Raw genomic sequence first — 17,296 nt, 5'->3', positions numbered from 1 at the left:
GATGTGTGATTTATGCAATAGATTGGATTAGATGGGATTGATGGTAAGAGATGGAGGGATGAAAAGGTTGGAAAGGAGCATAAGATGGGGATGCTTGCAAGAGCAACATTGGCACATGTTGGAATGGGTGTGAAAAGAGCATATGGGGGATAGATGGTAGATGCGGGCGTGATGGAGGATTTGTGGAAGCGTGCTTGGGGATATAGGCACCCAAGATGGAGTTAGAAGATGGGGGACATGAGTCACTAGATGGGGGATTAGCAATGGTGGATGCCATTATGCATTGGGTTTCAACTTTTTTCTTGGGGATCCACATGGTTTTGGATTTTCTTTTCATAGGCTTTTGCATTGCTTTGCATTCTTTGATTGGATTTTTCCTTTTTGGAGTATGTCTTTTAGAATAGACATATGATTGCCTAGGATGTGGATTTTTAGCTTTATGCATTTTGAAGTTGGCATTCACATTGTTGTGGTAAGCTTTGGGAAGATGGTTAGGAGAAGCTTTGTGAGATGGAGAGGATATGAAAGAGCATGTAGGGGGATGATGATGGATGATGTGCCTTGATATGTGCCTTTGTTGATCTTGCATAGAAATGGATGGAATAGGATTTTTATGATGGCTGATAGGAGGATGGAGGATGGTAGATTTTGGGACATAGGGACCCAAAATGGATTTAGCGGATGAAGGGGGGATATGGTAGGTTGTTTTGGGTTGCAAAGATGGTGGAGGGGGGATGACATAAGATTTCTTGAAGGAGTGATGGGAGGCTGGCATGGTGGGCTTGGAGATAGGCTTGGTTTGGGGGTGTGGTGTACCAACACCTTTAGATGGTGAGCCTTTGGATACATATCCAAGACCATGAAATCCTAGATTTTTTTGTGCAATAATAGGCTCTCTGATTCCTTGCTCTTGTGGTCCTAAACCTTGACCTTGATAATGCCATCGATTGAGCATTTGAACAAGCTGAGATAACTTTTTGCTTGCAGAAAATGGTAGAAGTGATTTATTAGGTGTATTGCAATGGGGAGATACTGTTCTTAATTCTTTTGCTGAGAGAGGGCCACCGTGGATGAATGTAAGTGAACCAAGAGGGTAGATTATAGATGGTGGAATAGCTTGGATAGGTAGTAAGATGGAAGCATGGAGCGGGGGATATGGAAGGATAGGATCTTGATGTAGCTGGTGGGATGACAAGATATCTTGTAGTGGAGGAGATATGGCTTGAGGTTTTGGATATGGAGGAGATGGTGACTGCACTATGGATGGAAGACATGGTACGATGATATCTTCATTTATGCTTTGGGGGATGTCAACATGCTTTTGGGCAGGATCTTGATAGGATTGGTTTGGAGTGGATGGTGCGATAAGAGGTGAAGGGATGGATTCTTCAAAGGCAGTGGATGGATAGATGGGAGATTCAGTAGTGGAGATGGGTGAGTAGAAGATGGATGCATAAGGGTCATTATGAGAGATTTGGGAAATGCTTGGAGGCGATGTGGATAGGATTTGGAGGGATTTGACAGGTGGTGGGATTTTGATGCTTACGGGAAGTGGAAGGATTTTAAGCAATTTGATGGATGGTATGGGGATGATAGCTATGGGAGATGGAGGTGATATTATAGATGGGGAAGCTTCATCACTGACTACTTCACATGGTTGGATTAGGTGACATGGCTTATCGACTGTTGGAGGCAACTTTTCTTGTATTTCCTCTAGGAGATTCCTTGGAGACTCGTGTGTCGAAGGTGGAGGTGGATTGACAGGAATAGCTAGTGTGATGGGGGTGGAAGATTGGAAGCTTGATTGATGGGGTGATGGAGGGGAAGCTGGAATATCAGATGGCATGACTAGATAGTTTGGAATAACTCTTGGATTTTGGGGGATGCTTGGGGGAATGTTTCTAAGGCTTTCAATATACCCGTCATAGTCAACAAGATTTTCATCATCATTGGAATAGGAGGTGGCAGGAGCAAGGACAATGCGACCAAACACATCATGATAGGATTGGTACTTCATGCTTTAATGGTGAGTTTGATGGGGATGGGGTCTTGCATATGGATGAACACAGAAGCTCATGGTTGGATTTGGATTAAGCACAGATTTTGGATTGGCTGATGAAAGATTTTCTAGGGAGAGTCAAAGCTGCAAGACAGACCTAAGGAGGATTGGCTGGAGATTTTTGGCTTTCCTGTGGATGGAAGACTTCAAGGGCATGTTGTCAAAAGGTGAGAGTTTTGCTTTCCTATGCGCTAGATTTTGGTGGTGGCTGTGTCAACTTGAGGATAGAGTAATGATCCTATGGGAATGACACGAGATTGACCACTTGTGGATCCCAACCTTTAGCTCAAGGTGATGAGGGATGCAAGTGACAAAGCTAGATTACCCTAGACTACCTTGGTGAGATTGGTTGATTGGTAGGATAGATTGATTGGATAGCAAATTCTAGCAGAATGACAACAACTCTGTAAAGGCTTGGGTGTGATTTTGGATTGGGTTGCTAGCTAGCTGGGGGGGATGATTTGGAGAGACTTTAGATTTGGGATTGTTCTAAAGCAAGGAACTAGATAGATTTGATTGCAGCGGGGGAGCTTGGATGATTTTCTGATGAGGCAGTGACTACGCTAAGTATGCCTTGAACTAGGAGATTTCTGCTTTTTTGGAATTTTGACCAAAGTTGGCAAAAATTCATTCAAAAGCTATGAACAAACAAGCAGACAAAATTTTGGAGCAAGCATGTCAAACACACCAACATCCTAGGAAGCTTTCTACAAGGATGAAATTTGTTATAGCTAGGGAGTCCTCGATATACACAAGGTACGTGAGGCCCAAATCCGTAGATGAAACCAAAAAGATGTCACACAGCCGAGAGGAGTGGTAACCCACTTCTCCTCTTTCACTTCTCAAGGGTATAAAGTTCCTTGAGGCTTAGCTCGAGTGACAAAATCTTGATTCCAAGAGAGGTGTCTTTGGATTCACCTCTCGATTTTTATACTTCGCCGGAACACTGGAGTTGTGGTCATCCCAAGGGGTGATGAAATCCCCAAGAAGGCCTCTTAAAAAGTGTAAAACAAGACCACATACATGATCTTTGGCTTTAAAAGACACGCGTTTATTCCAATTGATGATTTAGATTTTGTAAGCTATGATTGAAGACACTTGTGATTATGGCATACAATGTTCATTCTAATTTGACAGCGTCGTTAGCATAATGGAAGTCGAGAGATCATCAACATAAGAAATGCGAGCATCATTGAAAATGCATCAAAACCATGCGATTTTCATTGATTTTTAGGCATTCAAGATTGAGTGTGAATTTGTTTTAAGCCCAAAACAAAGATTTGTGAAACTCGATTGCCAAGTGCACGCCCGGAGGTCCTCCACATCAATAGTTGTTCAATTTTAGTGCCCAAACTTGAAGTGTGATCGATTTAATCTAGAGTTTTGGTCATTTAAATTTTTTGATAAAGTTAAAGCAAACGTTCAAAGACCAAGTGAGTGAGTTAGATTGTGAAACATTTAACACCTTTTTCAAGTAGACCCATCCCCATAAATGGTGCTGAGATTGCAACCAATGGTTGAATTGATGGGTGATTAAAAAAGAGGTGAGTCCAAGGAACTACTCAAATTGATTTTTGCAAATTTGTATTTAACTTAACAAAGTCTCTTAAATATCCAAAAATCAAACTTTACCTAAATTGCATGTGGAAAAGAGATTTGTTTTGTTCAATTTTAGAAACTCCAAATGAAGTGTTTGATATTGCAATGGTTAATTGATCCTTGGCATTCAAGATTGGATTTGTTGTTTTAATCATGCATTCAAGGAAAATTTGATTTTAATCCATGGCATTCAAGAGTGTGTTTAGCAACATGCATTCAAAGACAAGTGATTAAACATTCAAGTTTTTTCTTTTGAGCATTCAAGATTGAGATTTTGTGTGTTGTTTTAAGAACTTTGAAGTGCTTTGTTTTAACCTTAGATCATTCAAGATTGTTTTGGACTCAAAAGTGAAAATGACTCTTTGGACTTTGCTTTTCATTCAAGATTTTGTGTTCTAGTTTGCATGTTTTAAGCCCAAAAATGATATTCCTAGATTGTTTTGATGCATGAAAACCTAAGAAACATTCAAGATTTTGCAACAAGACATTTGTTTGGAACAAATAACAAAAGTTTTAGGACTCTTAGTTTTCATGAGATTTTTAAAAGAACTTTAAAATATTTTCAAATGAGGTTCATTTTATCCTTGATTGATGCTTTGAGTTTGATTTAGATTTTAGTGTGCACTTAGTGTTGATTTTGAACCTTTTGAAATGGAAACTTGAAGTTCTTTTTAAATTCCAAAAATGAAGTGTTCCTAACTTTGCATGAATGCATCTAAAACCTTGATGTTGTAAGGATGCAAATGATTAGATTGGTTTAGTTTCACTTATTAAAAGATTTTTTCTTTTTTGCAAATTTTTAATTTTTTAATGGATTTAAGTATGATTTGGGGCTTCATTTTAAGCACTAAAAAGAAGTGTGTATGATTTTTCTTCTTTAAAAAAAAAATGGCCAAGATCTCCCACAAGAAGAAGAAGAAGTAGATGGAATAAGAAGAATATAGACAAGAAGAGGAAGAAGAATTCCAAGTGCTTTGTCCACTTATAAGCTTGAAAAATCTGCAAATACTATGAGATAGACTATGAGTTCCTTTGTCTTCGTCATGCTCATGTGGACCTACAAAACCAATTTATACAATCCTACCAATCACAAAAATAAGCAAAATTAGCCAAAATCAGCAAATGACATACAAAACTTGACTAAAAAAGCTAATGAAGATGACCCATGCAGGGTCCCACCGGGCGTGCCAAAATGTATATGAGCAATGTTAGTATGCTAATAGAAACCAAATTTAAATAAAGCTTCTACAAACTAAATAAAATTCATAAACTTCAAGATAGACTAAGATGAGCTCTCAATTGAAAATATGGGCCATTAATGGGCTCTCTCAATGAGAAGCTCTCTTGTTGAGTGGCTTTATCTAAATGGATAGGATGTATGCTCAATATGCTTCCAAAGGCTTCAATGGATGATTGTGGATTTTTGGTGTGGATAGATGGCTTTAGTATGGATTTGGCTCTCAAAATAGCATTATAACTTTACTTCATGGATTGTGTTATTTTGCAGAGGGGAAGAATCCAATTTATAGGCAAGAGGCTTGAGGGATTGAGGGCTAAGATGCAAGGATGGGAAAAAGCTCATGGAGGGCTCAGATTGCATGAGAAGAGAGCACATGGATTGTGCTTCCTTATAGCCAATCAAGGAGTGACACATGTCACATGGTGAGAGGATGGATGAAAGGGGAAGGATGAGTCAACAAAGGAGGCTCAAGGGATAAAATCTTCATAAAGACCCTCATAATGACTTGTAAGAGCAATAAAAGGGCTTGTAAGAGTCATTTATGACCTAGTGGACTTCATAAAGTTTTATGGTTGAGATATTTTGAGGGTGATGAGAGCAATTTCGACTTGGAATTGATTAGGAAGGTTTTAAGCTTGTTTAGGCTTGTGGAAATGATTAGAGGATGGATTAGGATGGTTTAGGATTAGCTTAGGGATAGGCAAGTGGATGGCATTTAATGAGGGTGGGTGAAGGAGGAGATATTTGTTAACTTTGGCTTGGGTTAGTAAGTTTTAACCCATGTTTAGAGAATGTGACAAGGTTAGGAGGGGATTAGGATTAGGTTTAAAGACATCTTCTAGAAGAGTCTAGACTTTGGATGAGGATAAAGACTTTCTAGAATAGTCTAGAATTTCCTAGGATGAGGATGAAGACTTTCTAGAAGAGTCTAGAACTTCTTAAGATAAGATTTTATGAAATAAATAAAGTTTTATTTATTTCAAGGGTTTGGGTTGAGGAGATATTTATTAAAATATTTTTAATAAACATGAGGATTAATATTTAATCTTGATTAAATAGTTTGAGTTGGGATTAGGGGTAGGAAATGATGAGATTAGCCTTTAATTGAAATTAAAGAAGGATTAGAAGATTTTGGAAGAGGTTATTGGTCTTAAGGAAATTGGCCAACTTTTGGGAAAAAAATAAATAAATTATTTATTTTGGGATTTTTGGTCAATTTATTAATTAAATAATTAATAAATAAGGAAATAATGTTTAAATAAGATTTAAACATTTTTGGGAGGGATTTCTTAATTAAATATTTTTAATTAAGATAAAAGGATTTAATGGCATAAAAATAAATAAATAAATAAAATAATTAATTAATTAATAAATGATGATGTCATCAGGAATTTTTTAGAAAATAAAAATACTTTATTTTCTAAAGGTTTTTTAGGTGTCTACAGTAGCAATCTACGTAATATTGTAATTAAGGACTCTTTTCATAATTTTGTTTGAAAAGATGTGATTCCATTCGGGTCTTGTTATTAAAATATGAGTAAAGAAGATTAAGCCTAACTTTAAGTGGACATAAATATATTTATTTCTACAATGTATAAATTTTGTTACCCACCTGTATCCTTTGGATGTGTTGCATTTTATGTGTCTTAAATTACATCTAGGAAGAAAATATGTAATCTGTATAGCTCGATGACTTGATAGATTTATAATATGAGAATTATTAATGTTTAAATTATTCTCATGTTTTTATTTTAGTCAAGATTTCCTTACCTTATATTTTGGGATGGAGTTTGGGTTATAACACGTGTATGCAAGGCTTGGGATTTTACTTTGAAGTTCTTATGGACTTTAATTTGATGTGTCATTGTACAATTTTATTATACAAATATGTTGGGCATAATTGCATAATTGAGGTTGTATGTGGGCCTTAACTATATTATTTTATTTTATTTTTGAATAGTGGTCATAATTCTATTGTTTTGCATCTTGTGGAATTCTCAGAGTCAAATTATAACTTTAAGGATTAATATATATTCTAGTGTTCAACATGTTGGATGGACCCAAAAGAGGACTAATGCTCAAGTGTTATGTTGTACCTGACTTGATGGAGCTATGACTTAGAATATAGTGAGTTCCTATATGGTTTTCTAAAAGATTTTATGTGATTTTAGTGTCCTCTTATGATGATGGCATTGTGAATCCTTTTGATAATTTTGTACACCTATGCTCTAAACACATTTTTATGGCTTCCTTGATTAAGAGATTTTTTATATGGATAATTTAGATTATTATTTTATTCATTCTTTGATTTTTATTTGGAGCATAGGAGGGTCTTTCTAGGAATATAGTGTGAAGGATTGCTTGAAATGGGGGTCAGAGCACAAAGTGGTTGGTCTTGGATAACTTATTGTGGGGTTTTGATCAAGTGGTAACTTAAGAAAGTTTAGTTTTTTAAGGATTTATATTTAATAAAAGATAATGACGCCTCACCCATGCCTAGAGTATGCATGCACTCTTTTATGAGGATGGGTGGAAAAGGCTTGGCTATCTATAGAATGTTGATCTAGAAATATGACACTTCAGTTCAGAGAGGTTATCATTTCCACATGTTGTGCCCCTAGACACCAGGTCTAGAGAATCTATGGGTTGGCACTAGTAGGGAATCATGTGATGGCACACCTCCATTTTTATCCTAGGATTTCTCTCATGTTCTATTATATTTGTATTTAGTATATGATGGCTTTTCATGATTATCATGTGACATTTTTTTGGTCATTCTAGTTAACTTCTATGTCACATATTGGATGATATTTCTATGTCATATTCCATTGTTTTATAAATAGATAGTTTGATGTTAGAAGAGTTGAACTATGAAGTTTATGAGTGTGAACATATGTTTAAGGCTATCAACGATGAGCCCCTAAGACTTAAGGCTAGTCCCTATGGTTTGTCTCAAGTTGTTAACACAACCATTCCACCTATTAGTTAATGATTTTCATAGCTAAAATATTAGAGAATTATTTACTATGATCATGTATCTAGTGTGTTGCATGTAGTTGGTTAGAACGTGTGTACTTATAGGTGTTGGACATGGTGGGAATAATGAAATAACGAGTTGGAAATATTCAGTTATATGTAATGAATGCCATTTTCTAGTTAATCATGTCATGTAGTATGATCTGTTAATCTTATTGAGTTATATATGATATAAGTCAAATGTGATTATAACAATACATTATTTACTTTAGATTGTGTAATTAATATGATCTAGTCTAGTAGTGTAATTAGTATAGTTAAAGTAATCATGTCTTAGGAACCTTTGAGAAAGTTAGAAAGATTAAAGTATTATTATTTAATATTTAATTACCATCTATTAATAAATTTTTAGTTCAACTTTCTTTGACATTCATGTTGTATTTAGTATATCTAATGTTTTTTTTATAGTTAATCAACCAAAGCCTTGATTATTTATTAATCATTTATTATTATTGTTAATATTAATTATTATTATGTGTTAATAGTGAGTAGATTCAAACCCAAGACCTCTTTGATGAGAGGCTCACAATTTACTGATGCATTGTAAGCTCTTGCCTAAGTATATCTAATGTTAATAAAAAAAATGTATTAAATTTATGTCTAGATAGTTCACTTTCTCATGGGTTCCCAGGCGTGATGTTTTTGAAGTATTGGATAGCAACCAATAGGATGGGGGGCTGACCCCGAAGTACAAAAATGCTGAAAGTCAGTTGGAGGCTACCTCCCACTCATCTAACTGATACCAACTTTAAACATCAAAAAACAAATAGTATCCAAAGCCCAATTAACAATAACATTAGTCCTGAAACTAGCAAAAAGAAAAAACTAAAAAACATTCTAGTAGCACAGAAATAGATTGTTGCTATTAGTCCCACATACTGACATAAAAATATAATGTAAAACCTTGTAGGGTATTCAGTTCATAGGAAATAACAACATAACAATAGAAAAGAAAAAAACTAGACCCAAGGCTAGCTACCCTCCTTCTTTCTAGGATCCTTATCCTTCTACTTAGGCTCATCCTTGTTCATGTCCCCTCTCCACCTTGACATGTTTCTCTAGGAGCGTCTTCAACCAGTTCTCCACTAGAAAGCCATAAATGGATCAGGTAGTCTTGCTCTCCTTGCCCAAGTCCATCACATCCTTATTCACCTACAAAAAGTAAAGGGTGGTAGCCATGGAATGCATGAATTTGGTGGAGAATTCCACCAGAGTATCAAATTTTTGGTAGATACCAATGCTAGACCCCTCATCGATTGCACCAACCTATCCAATCTAGACTTGGCATGGATCTAGCCATGTCTATGCTTGCCTTTCCCCCCACCTTTAGGAGTATCTTTCCTAGGGTAGGTGATGTCCTCTCCCTTGCTTCTAGCTGGGGTAGCTTTGAGGGTGTTAGAAATGTGAGAGGGGCTAGGAGGGCAGGGGACAAGCTTCATGTCCTGGGGTAGTCTCTTCCTTTTGGTAGGTTTAACATCACTCTCATTAGATTCAGAGATGAAATCATGCTTGGGGGAGGGGACTTGAATTTTTCCAACTGGAGGCACTTGCTATTTCTTTGAGTGTTCTTCTTACTCTTATTAGTGTCTGTATCTGAACCAATGAGGCTAATTTTAACCTTAGAGGTAAGGGTTTTCTTGGTTTTTTTATGGCTAGGAAGAGGGCTATGGTCCAATGAGACTTGGGGAGTGACATAAGCCAACAGGTTGACCGGGAGTGGAAGGTTTTGGGCAAGATGGTAGATATACATTTTGTTCATGAACCCTTGGTAGATGAGATAAAAGGTTTTACCCTCCTCTTTTTTCGTCCTAGCCTTATAGATAAAATCTTCCATAGAATACAATAAAAGAAATGGAAAGGAAATATGATCCAGGTTTCTCAAGTGGTAAAGAATGGGAAATGGTAATAATAGAGTACCTAAAACTTGTAGTTAAGCACATTCAGATGAGGAAGAAAGTTTTAGCGCTTCATCTCAAACATTTTTTCAAAAATTTACAGAGGAAGAAAACTTGTAGTTAAGCACATTTAGTTGAGGTAGGAAGTTTCAACACTTCATCTCAAACATTTTTTCAAAAATTTACATAGTTGAGTTCTTTTAGCAATATTCCAGGCGAGGTGTTATAGAGAAAGAAAACTTATAGTTAAGTGCATTCATATGAGGTAGGAAGTTTCAACATTTCATCTCAAACAATTTTTTCAAAAAATTACAAAGTTGAATTCTTGTAGCAATATTGCAAGGATATTTTTTTTTTTCAATTACATTATAATTTAACTTCATTTATTATTATTTAATTATATAGAATAAGAAAATTTTAATATATTTAACATATTTATATTTTATCACACCTATTCAAACTAATAAGTGATGGCTTTACCTAATATCTAAGAATTTCATAATATAACTTCTAAATATTTTGATAAGTTTAATATCTATTCTCATAAGATTTTAACAAAAAATAACTTCAAATTTTAATATAATAGCCCCTTGTAGGTAGCAAGTGGCTTGCAATTGTTGGTAGTTCACTACTATCTAGAGTTTAAATTTTCTCCTAAATTAGTTGAATATATATATATATATATATATATATATATATATATATATATATATATATATATATATATATATATATATATATATATATATATATATATATATTAGATATAATAAAATAATATTTTTATAATCAAAATTTAAAAAGTTAAAATAAAATTATGTGTAATTTATATATTTTACTAATCTATTCTATCTAAAGAGTTATATTTATTTTAGAAATATTTAATAATTATAGATTATTATTTCTAAGAATTAATACTAGCTTTCAACAATAGTACTATATCTCTAGCAAGTATTAATAACTAGTGGACAAATATTGTTGTGTATGCACTAATGAACCAATAAAAGAGTTGATTTTCAAATGAGTAAAAGTAATTTATATAAAAAATAAAATAAATCATTATTTCTTATAATTTAAAAAAAAAAAAAAATATATATATATATATAAATCATATCCAATATTAATATATTATTAAAATGAACTAAAATAACTAAATTTATGTATAAATGATTAGAAATTCGATAAATTATACAAAATATATGATTCTAGACAAACATGTTACTACCCTTTAAAGGGTATGCATCTCCAAACAATTCTTTGTCTCTTGCTACCCACTAGAGTGGAACAAGGAAAAGGTCCTAGACTTAACTCATAAATTGACACCAATTTACCAACTTAGAATAGAACTTTAGCCCATATATATCAATGTTGTTTCAAGATAAAGATTAACAATGATTCAAATATATGATTACTTTAAATTGGTTACACTAATAAGAACTATGGTGAAGACAAGGATAAAATGACAATAAAATTATCATAATAAGGATAAAATAACAATAGAATGATCATAAGAATGGTTCATAAAGTTATATATATATATATAATGATCATTGTGAATAATAAAGGTAGCTTTGTAAAATAAAGCATCCAAGAAACACTTATAACATTATGTTTGAATGTTATAATGTAGTTCAAAAAAAAATAGGGTCATCCATTGTGAATTAGTCTTGAAAAAAATTGCACTACAGTAAGAGAAATCAACTCTTAAATGTTTTTTTTTATCGGTAAATGGCCATAGCCATGGTTAATTTTATTAATTAAATCAAATATACAAGCTATCCATCATTTTGATGGGCATTGGTAGGAAAGAATGGGGAAAGAAAAACTCTAGTCTTGCCCGAGACCGAAGTCCTATATTATAGATAAATAAAAGGGGCATACCCTAGTGAAATACAAATTTGAAAGTACAAAATAATATTTGAGTCTCTCATAGAATCTTAAAGTTGATAAAAGGGAGGTAACCTGATTTCTATATACAAATCACCACAACCAACAAAGCATTATGAGTTAGAGAAATACAAAAATTCCTAGTAACAAGACCTGGGGGGCAAACCATTAGATGTGTGAAGAAATTGATTTTTAATAGAGAAATAAGTTTAATTGTGATTATATTTCAAACTTAATATTAATTATAATTTACTTTATTATTTTTACTAATTTCTTTTTTATTATTTTATTATGCTAAGTTGTTATTATAAAAGTTAAGAAATGACTATTTAATAAAAATATAAGTATAAAGATCCTAACAAGTTAGCATGATTGATGCTCAATGTATTAATAAAAGTGGTGTGTCCATTAAGAGTTATAATCTATATGTCAAGCTTTCAGGGGAGCAAACCAGAACCAAACATGTGAAAATGAGATATCTTGATAAGTTTTCATGGTGAAGCGAGGGGAAATTTGAGAACGTGAATCCAAAACACTGTTTTAAGAAAATGCACTAAATTTGAAAATTGATTCACGCATATTTGGGATGCATGAAAATAAATGAGATTAACCCTAATTAAAAGATTCCAAAATAACAAGAGATACAAAATCCAAGTCTTGCAACCGAAACCATGAAATAAGGCCAGATTGAAGCTAATTAATATTCCTTTTATTATAAGATTCGAAATATACATTATCAATGAGCCACTGATATAGTAGAAGAGGATGCCATTATATTTTTCCCTACATATACAAATTAACCTTTATATAGTCTATAAAGTTATCTACAGACGAGAGCTATACTGCATAATGTAATGCTATAACCAAAATTTAGGGCCTTGGAATGTACAAAATGGCCCACATTGCAGAGGATCATCATGTTTTCTTAAAAACCATTATAATTTCCACAACTTCATGCAGAGAGGATGCTTTGGAGCCTAGTGGGAATTTGTAAGTCGACTGTCCCTTGCTAGTTTTTTCATAATTGGGCAAACTGAATTCCACTTTCTCCAGGTCAGCAAAGTCTACCTCCGAATGAATGTAGGCATCGAATGCCCTCAGATAATTGGTTAACCAGTCCCTACCCAGGTCTTCAACAATTCCCCTCCACCTTAACAAGAAATTTATACTCAATTCCATTCTCAGCCATTCACAAAAGAACTTGACATTGTCCCTTATTACCATGCATGTACACCTAGGACTCCTCCCTAATTTTGAACTATTAACATCAAATTCCATTTAGCACTCTAGAAGGGGAATGTAGAGCCTATCATCAATGTTGGTGACTGCTATTTCCAACCCAATTAACTAGCAGGGGTAAAAAATGTTATGGGTAAGTCTAATGATGTCCCATTTTCCTACCCCAGCCCTAGTTAAGCAACCAACCCAAAGCCCTACTATGTCACTATTAGTCCTCCAGAAGTATTCATAGCTAAAAATCCCTTCACCTTTGAAGGCCTGACTGACACCTACCCTACTCATATTGTCTAAAGGCTAGAGGAGCTGATTCCATCTCTTTGGTTTGATTGGCCTGCAAAATGCCATTGTGCAGTTTTCAAAGGCATGAAATAGACTGATGTTTGAATCCATAAGCCCTAAGTCAGACTGCAACCTATGACTCTGCCGAATTTTTTTCACTTTCTGCGATAGGATTGAAACTTGACTATCCCTAATATATAGGGGTAAGGGAAAATTCTAGATGTGAAATAATGGGAATGACGTCCCAATGATTACTAAAGTTCCACTTGAATTCATCATGGGAAAATAAATCGCTCAAAAGTAAGATTTCATAATAATTGGTACTCTGCCCAAGTCATATGAAATCAATACTCATGCAGGAATATGATTAGATTTAAAGGATTCCATCAAAAAAGATATTCAAAATTATGATTAAAAGATAGAGTGTTAAGACCATCTATTCCCAAATTAGCTAATTTATCAGCCTCCTTATTTCCTTCTCTGAAGATATGCAAGAATCTAACTTCTTCAAATGCAGAAAGTGATTTGACAATATTTTCCAATTTAGAGTTTAAAACCCAATTTGGGGTTACTCCTTTTTTGAGAGCATTAATAATAATTTAGGAGTCCCCTTCGATCATAAGTTTCTTGATTTTAAGTTTTATACTAAGAATAATTCCTTCTGTCACTGCTTCAAGTTCTACAATATTGTTCAACACCTTCTCTAGTGGTTTGGATCTTTCTGCTAACCTATTACCATACTCATCCCATATTATACATCCTATTCCCGCTTTACCTGGATTCCCTCTAGAAGCCCCGTCGAAGTTCAGTTTCTTCTGTCTCGGCGGTGGGGGTTCCCATTTATAGTTTAATTTGGCTAGATTATTCTTCTTTTTGTAATACAAGGGGGGATTAATTAGTAATGGCCACCTTTTTTTGATTTTTGCATCCCAATCAGAGAAGGATCCTTCTTCTCTTGGTCTCTTCTTGAGATCACTATTCATCACTTCCGAAATTGCCACTTCTATTTTGGCATAAAGAGCTTGCTCAGATAGGCTTTGATTTAAAAAGATTCGTTGATTTTTTTCTTTCCAAATCTCCCATATTCTAGATTTTGCCATAGATTCTGTTGGGGACATCTTTAGACCATCCTAATAAGTGATCTATCCATTGATAGCTAGTGGGGAGGTCCAATTTAGTCTATTTTGAAGCCATCTTAAGTAGTCTTGAGATAATTTGCATGCATATAAGAGGCGATCAACATTTTCCTCTACTTCTTTGCATAGGATACATCTTGAAGGTCCTTTAATTCCCATTTTCCTAATTCTATTTGCTGTTAATATTCTTTTTTGCATAGCCGCCTAGAGGAACATACCAACTTTAAGGAGGCCTGCAGGATTCCAGCATAAATCCAAAGGAAGGGTGCTCACTTCCCTTTTTTGCGAATTCATGATCATTCTATATCCTTCCTTAACTTTGTAACACCCATCTTTTGAAGCTGTCCAAATAAGTTTATCCTCCTTATCTTTAAATGAAATGATTCTATTTTTTAGATTGTGCTCTAACTTTTCCTTCTTTGATAGGTTAATTCCCTCTTTAGGTAGAGGTTTCCATTTCCATTTATTATCTGATTCCATATCAGCTTCTTCTATGTAGTCTTTTACTTTGTTTCCTCGTAGAGTTTTAAGGAGGGATATTACTTCTAGTCAAATATCAGTACTAATAAGGGAGGGGGGTATCCATTCCATGAGTCTTCCCAAAATAGAGCATCCTCTCCTTTCCCTACATCCCATGTGAGGTACTTGGAGATCAATTTTTTGCAATTAACTATAAAATTCCATCCTGCAAAACCTTTGGGGAGGGGGGATTTAATTTTGAATAAAGAAGTTTTATCTAGTGGGTTAAGATATTTGTGGAATAGAATTTTTGCCCATTTTCTATCTCTCTCTTGATATAATCTCCATACTTGTTTAGCCCCAAGGGCTTCATTTTGCCATTCTAAATTTTTGATCCCTAATCCACCATATTCTTTTGGTTTGCAAATTTTACTCCAACTGATTACTGTTGCTTTTTTCTTCTCCTCTAGTCCATTCCAAAAGAAAATCCTAAGTTTACTTTCTAGTTTTGAATTGATACTTTTGGGGAGATGAGAACACGAAAGTTGATAAGTAGGAATGACCAATAATACTGCTTTAATCTTAGTCATTCTTCTGGCCTTTGTTAACCACCTTCCTTTCCATGATTTTGACTGGTTATCAATTTTCCTAGGAATATGTTCCCATTCTAGGTCATTATGATTGCTTTTGTTGAGATAGATCCCTAGATATTTAAATGGAAACTTGCCTTTTTTAAATCCTAGTTTGTTGCAGATTTGATCTTCGATTTTCTCAGCAGTATTGAGAAAGAAGATTTTTGATTTATCGACATTTAACATTTTCCCTGATGCTTTAGTGTATGTGTCTAAAATGTGTTGAAAATGATTTGCCTCTTGTAGATTATTGATTGCAGTGAGAATGGTATCATCAGCAAATTGCTGATGGGTGGTATTTTCAACTTCGTTTGTGACTCTTACCCCTTTAATTTTCCCTGCCAATTGTGCTTCTTTAATTGCCCTCCCAAAAGCTTCTACAATAATGATGAATAGAAATGGGGAAATGGGATCTCCTTGTCTGATACCCCTGGATATGTTGAAGAAATCTTTCGGGGTTCCACTGATGAGAATTGAGATTTTGGGAGTTGAAATACATTGAAAAATAATATTGCCCCATTGTTTTGAGAAGCCAAAGGCCTCAAGAGTTTTACAAAGAAATCTCCAATCTATCTTATCATAGGCTTTTTGAATGTCAAGTTTGAGTAGCATACAGGCTTCCTTATTTTTAATAGCCGAGTGAATAATTTCTTGAATAATAGAAATACCATCTAAAATAGATCTACCCAGAACAAATCTAGTTTGTTCTTCTAAAATAAGTTTTGGAAGAAATCTTTTAAGACGGTTAGCTAGGATTTTTGAAAAAATTTTATAAACTATATTACATAATGAAATAGGCCTAAAGTCCCTTGGCATTATACACTCACTTTTTTTTGGGATGAGTGTCAAAAAGGTGTGGTTGATTTCAGTTAAGATAGAGCCACCATTACATGTGGCTTCTAGGGCTTTCTATAACTCTTCACCTAGAATGTCCCAACATTGTTGAAAGAAAAAGGCTTGAAAGCCATTTGAGCCTAGAGATTTGTTTGGGTTCCAACATTGTTGAAAGAAAAAGGCTTGAAAGCCATTTGAGCCTAGAGATTTGTTTGGGTTCATACTAAAGAGCACTAATTTAACCTCTTGCAAAGTAAAGGGTTCATTAAGGAATCTATTATCCTCTTCTGTAATCAGCTTTGGTGTATGTTTTAACATTTCTTCTTGTGTGGTTCTGTTTGAGGAGTCATAATTATTAAGTGTATTATTGAAATACTTGATGAAGATATATACAATTTCTTTAAGGTTTTATGTTTGCTCCCCCACTGAGTTTTTAATTTTAGCTATGTTAATGTAATTTCTATTTGAAAGAGTGCTATTATGGAAAAATTTGGTGTTATGGTCTCCTTCTAGGAGCCATTTTTCTCTGGATTTCTGTCTCTAGAATATTTCTTCTTTAGCTAGGATTTCTTCATGTTTTAGCAAATATTATTTTTCTAGAAGAAAGGATTCATTATTCATTCCTTTTGTGATAATTTCTTTATTTAGTTTACCAATTTTTTCTTCAATTTCTAATTTTCTTTAAATATGTTTTTAAAGTGAAGATTATTCCATTTTCATATCTTTTCTTTAACATGTTTTAATTTTGAGACCAGGCAAAACATTTTAGAACCTTCAAACTGTTCCTCCTGCCACCATTCTCTGACATGTTCCATGAAAGCTTTGTCCTAAAACCGCATTTTCTCACATTTGAAGGGATTCCTGCTTGGTTTGATCTATTCTTTAATTTCCAATTTTATTGGGAAATGATTCGATCCAGCCATAGGAAGGATTTTTGCACTAATCATCTTGTCTAGATTGTGTTCTCCTCTAAGGGGATATCTATCCAGTCATTCTGCTAT

Source organism: Cupressus sempervirens, chromosome 7 (genome assembly GCF_028749045.1).
Source record: "Cupressus sempervirens isolate cs-2001-9-10 chromosome 7, ASM2874904v1, whole genome shotgun sequence".
NCBI classification, from domain to species: domain Eukaryota; kingdom Viridiplantae; phylum Streptophyta; class Pinopsida; order Cupressales; family Cupressaceae; genus Cupressus; species Cupressus sempervirens.
This window is presented reverse-complemented; position numbering follows the sequence as displayed.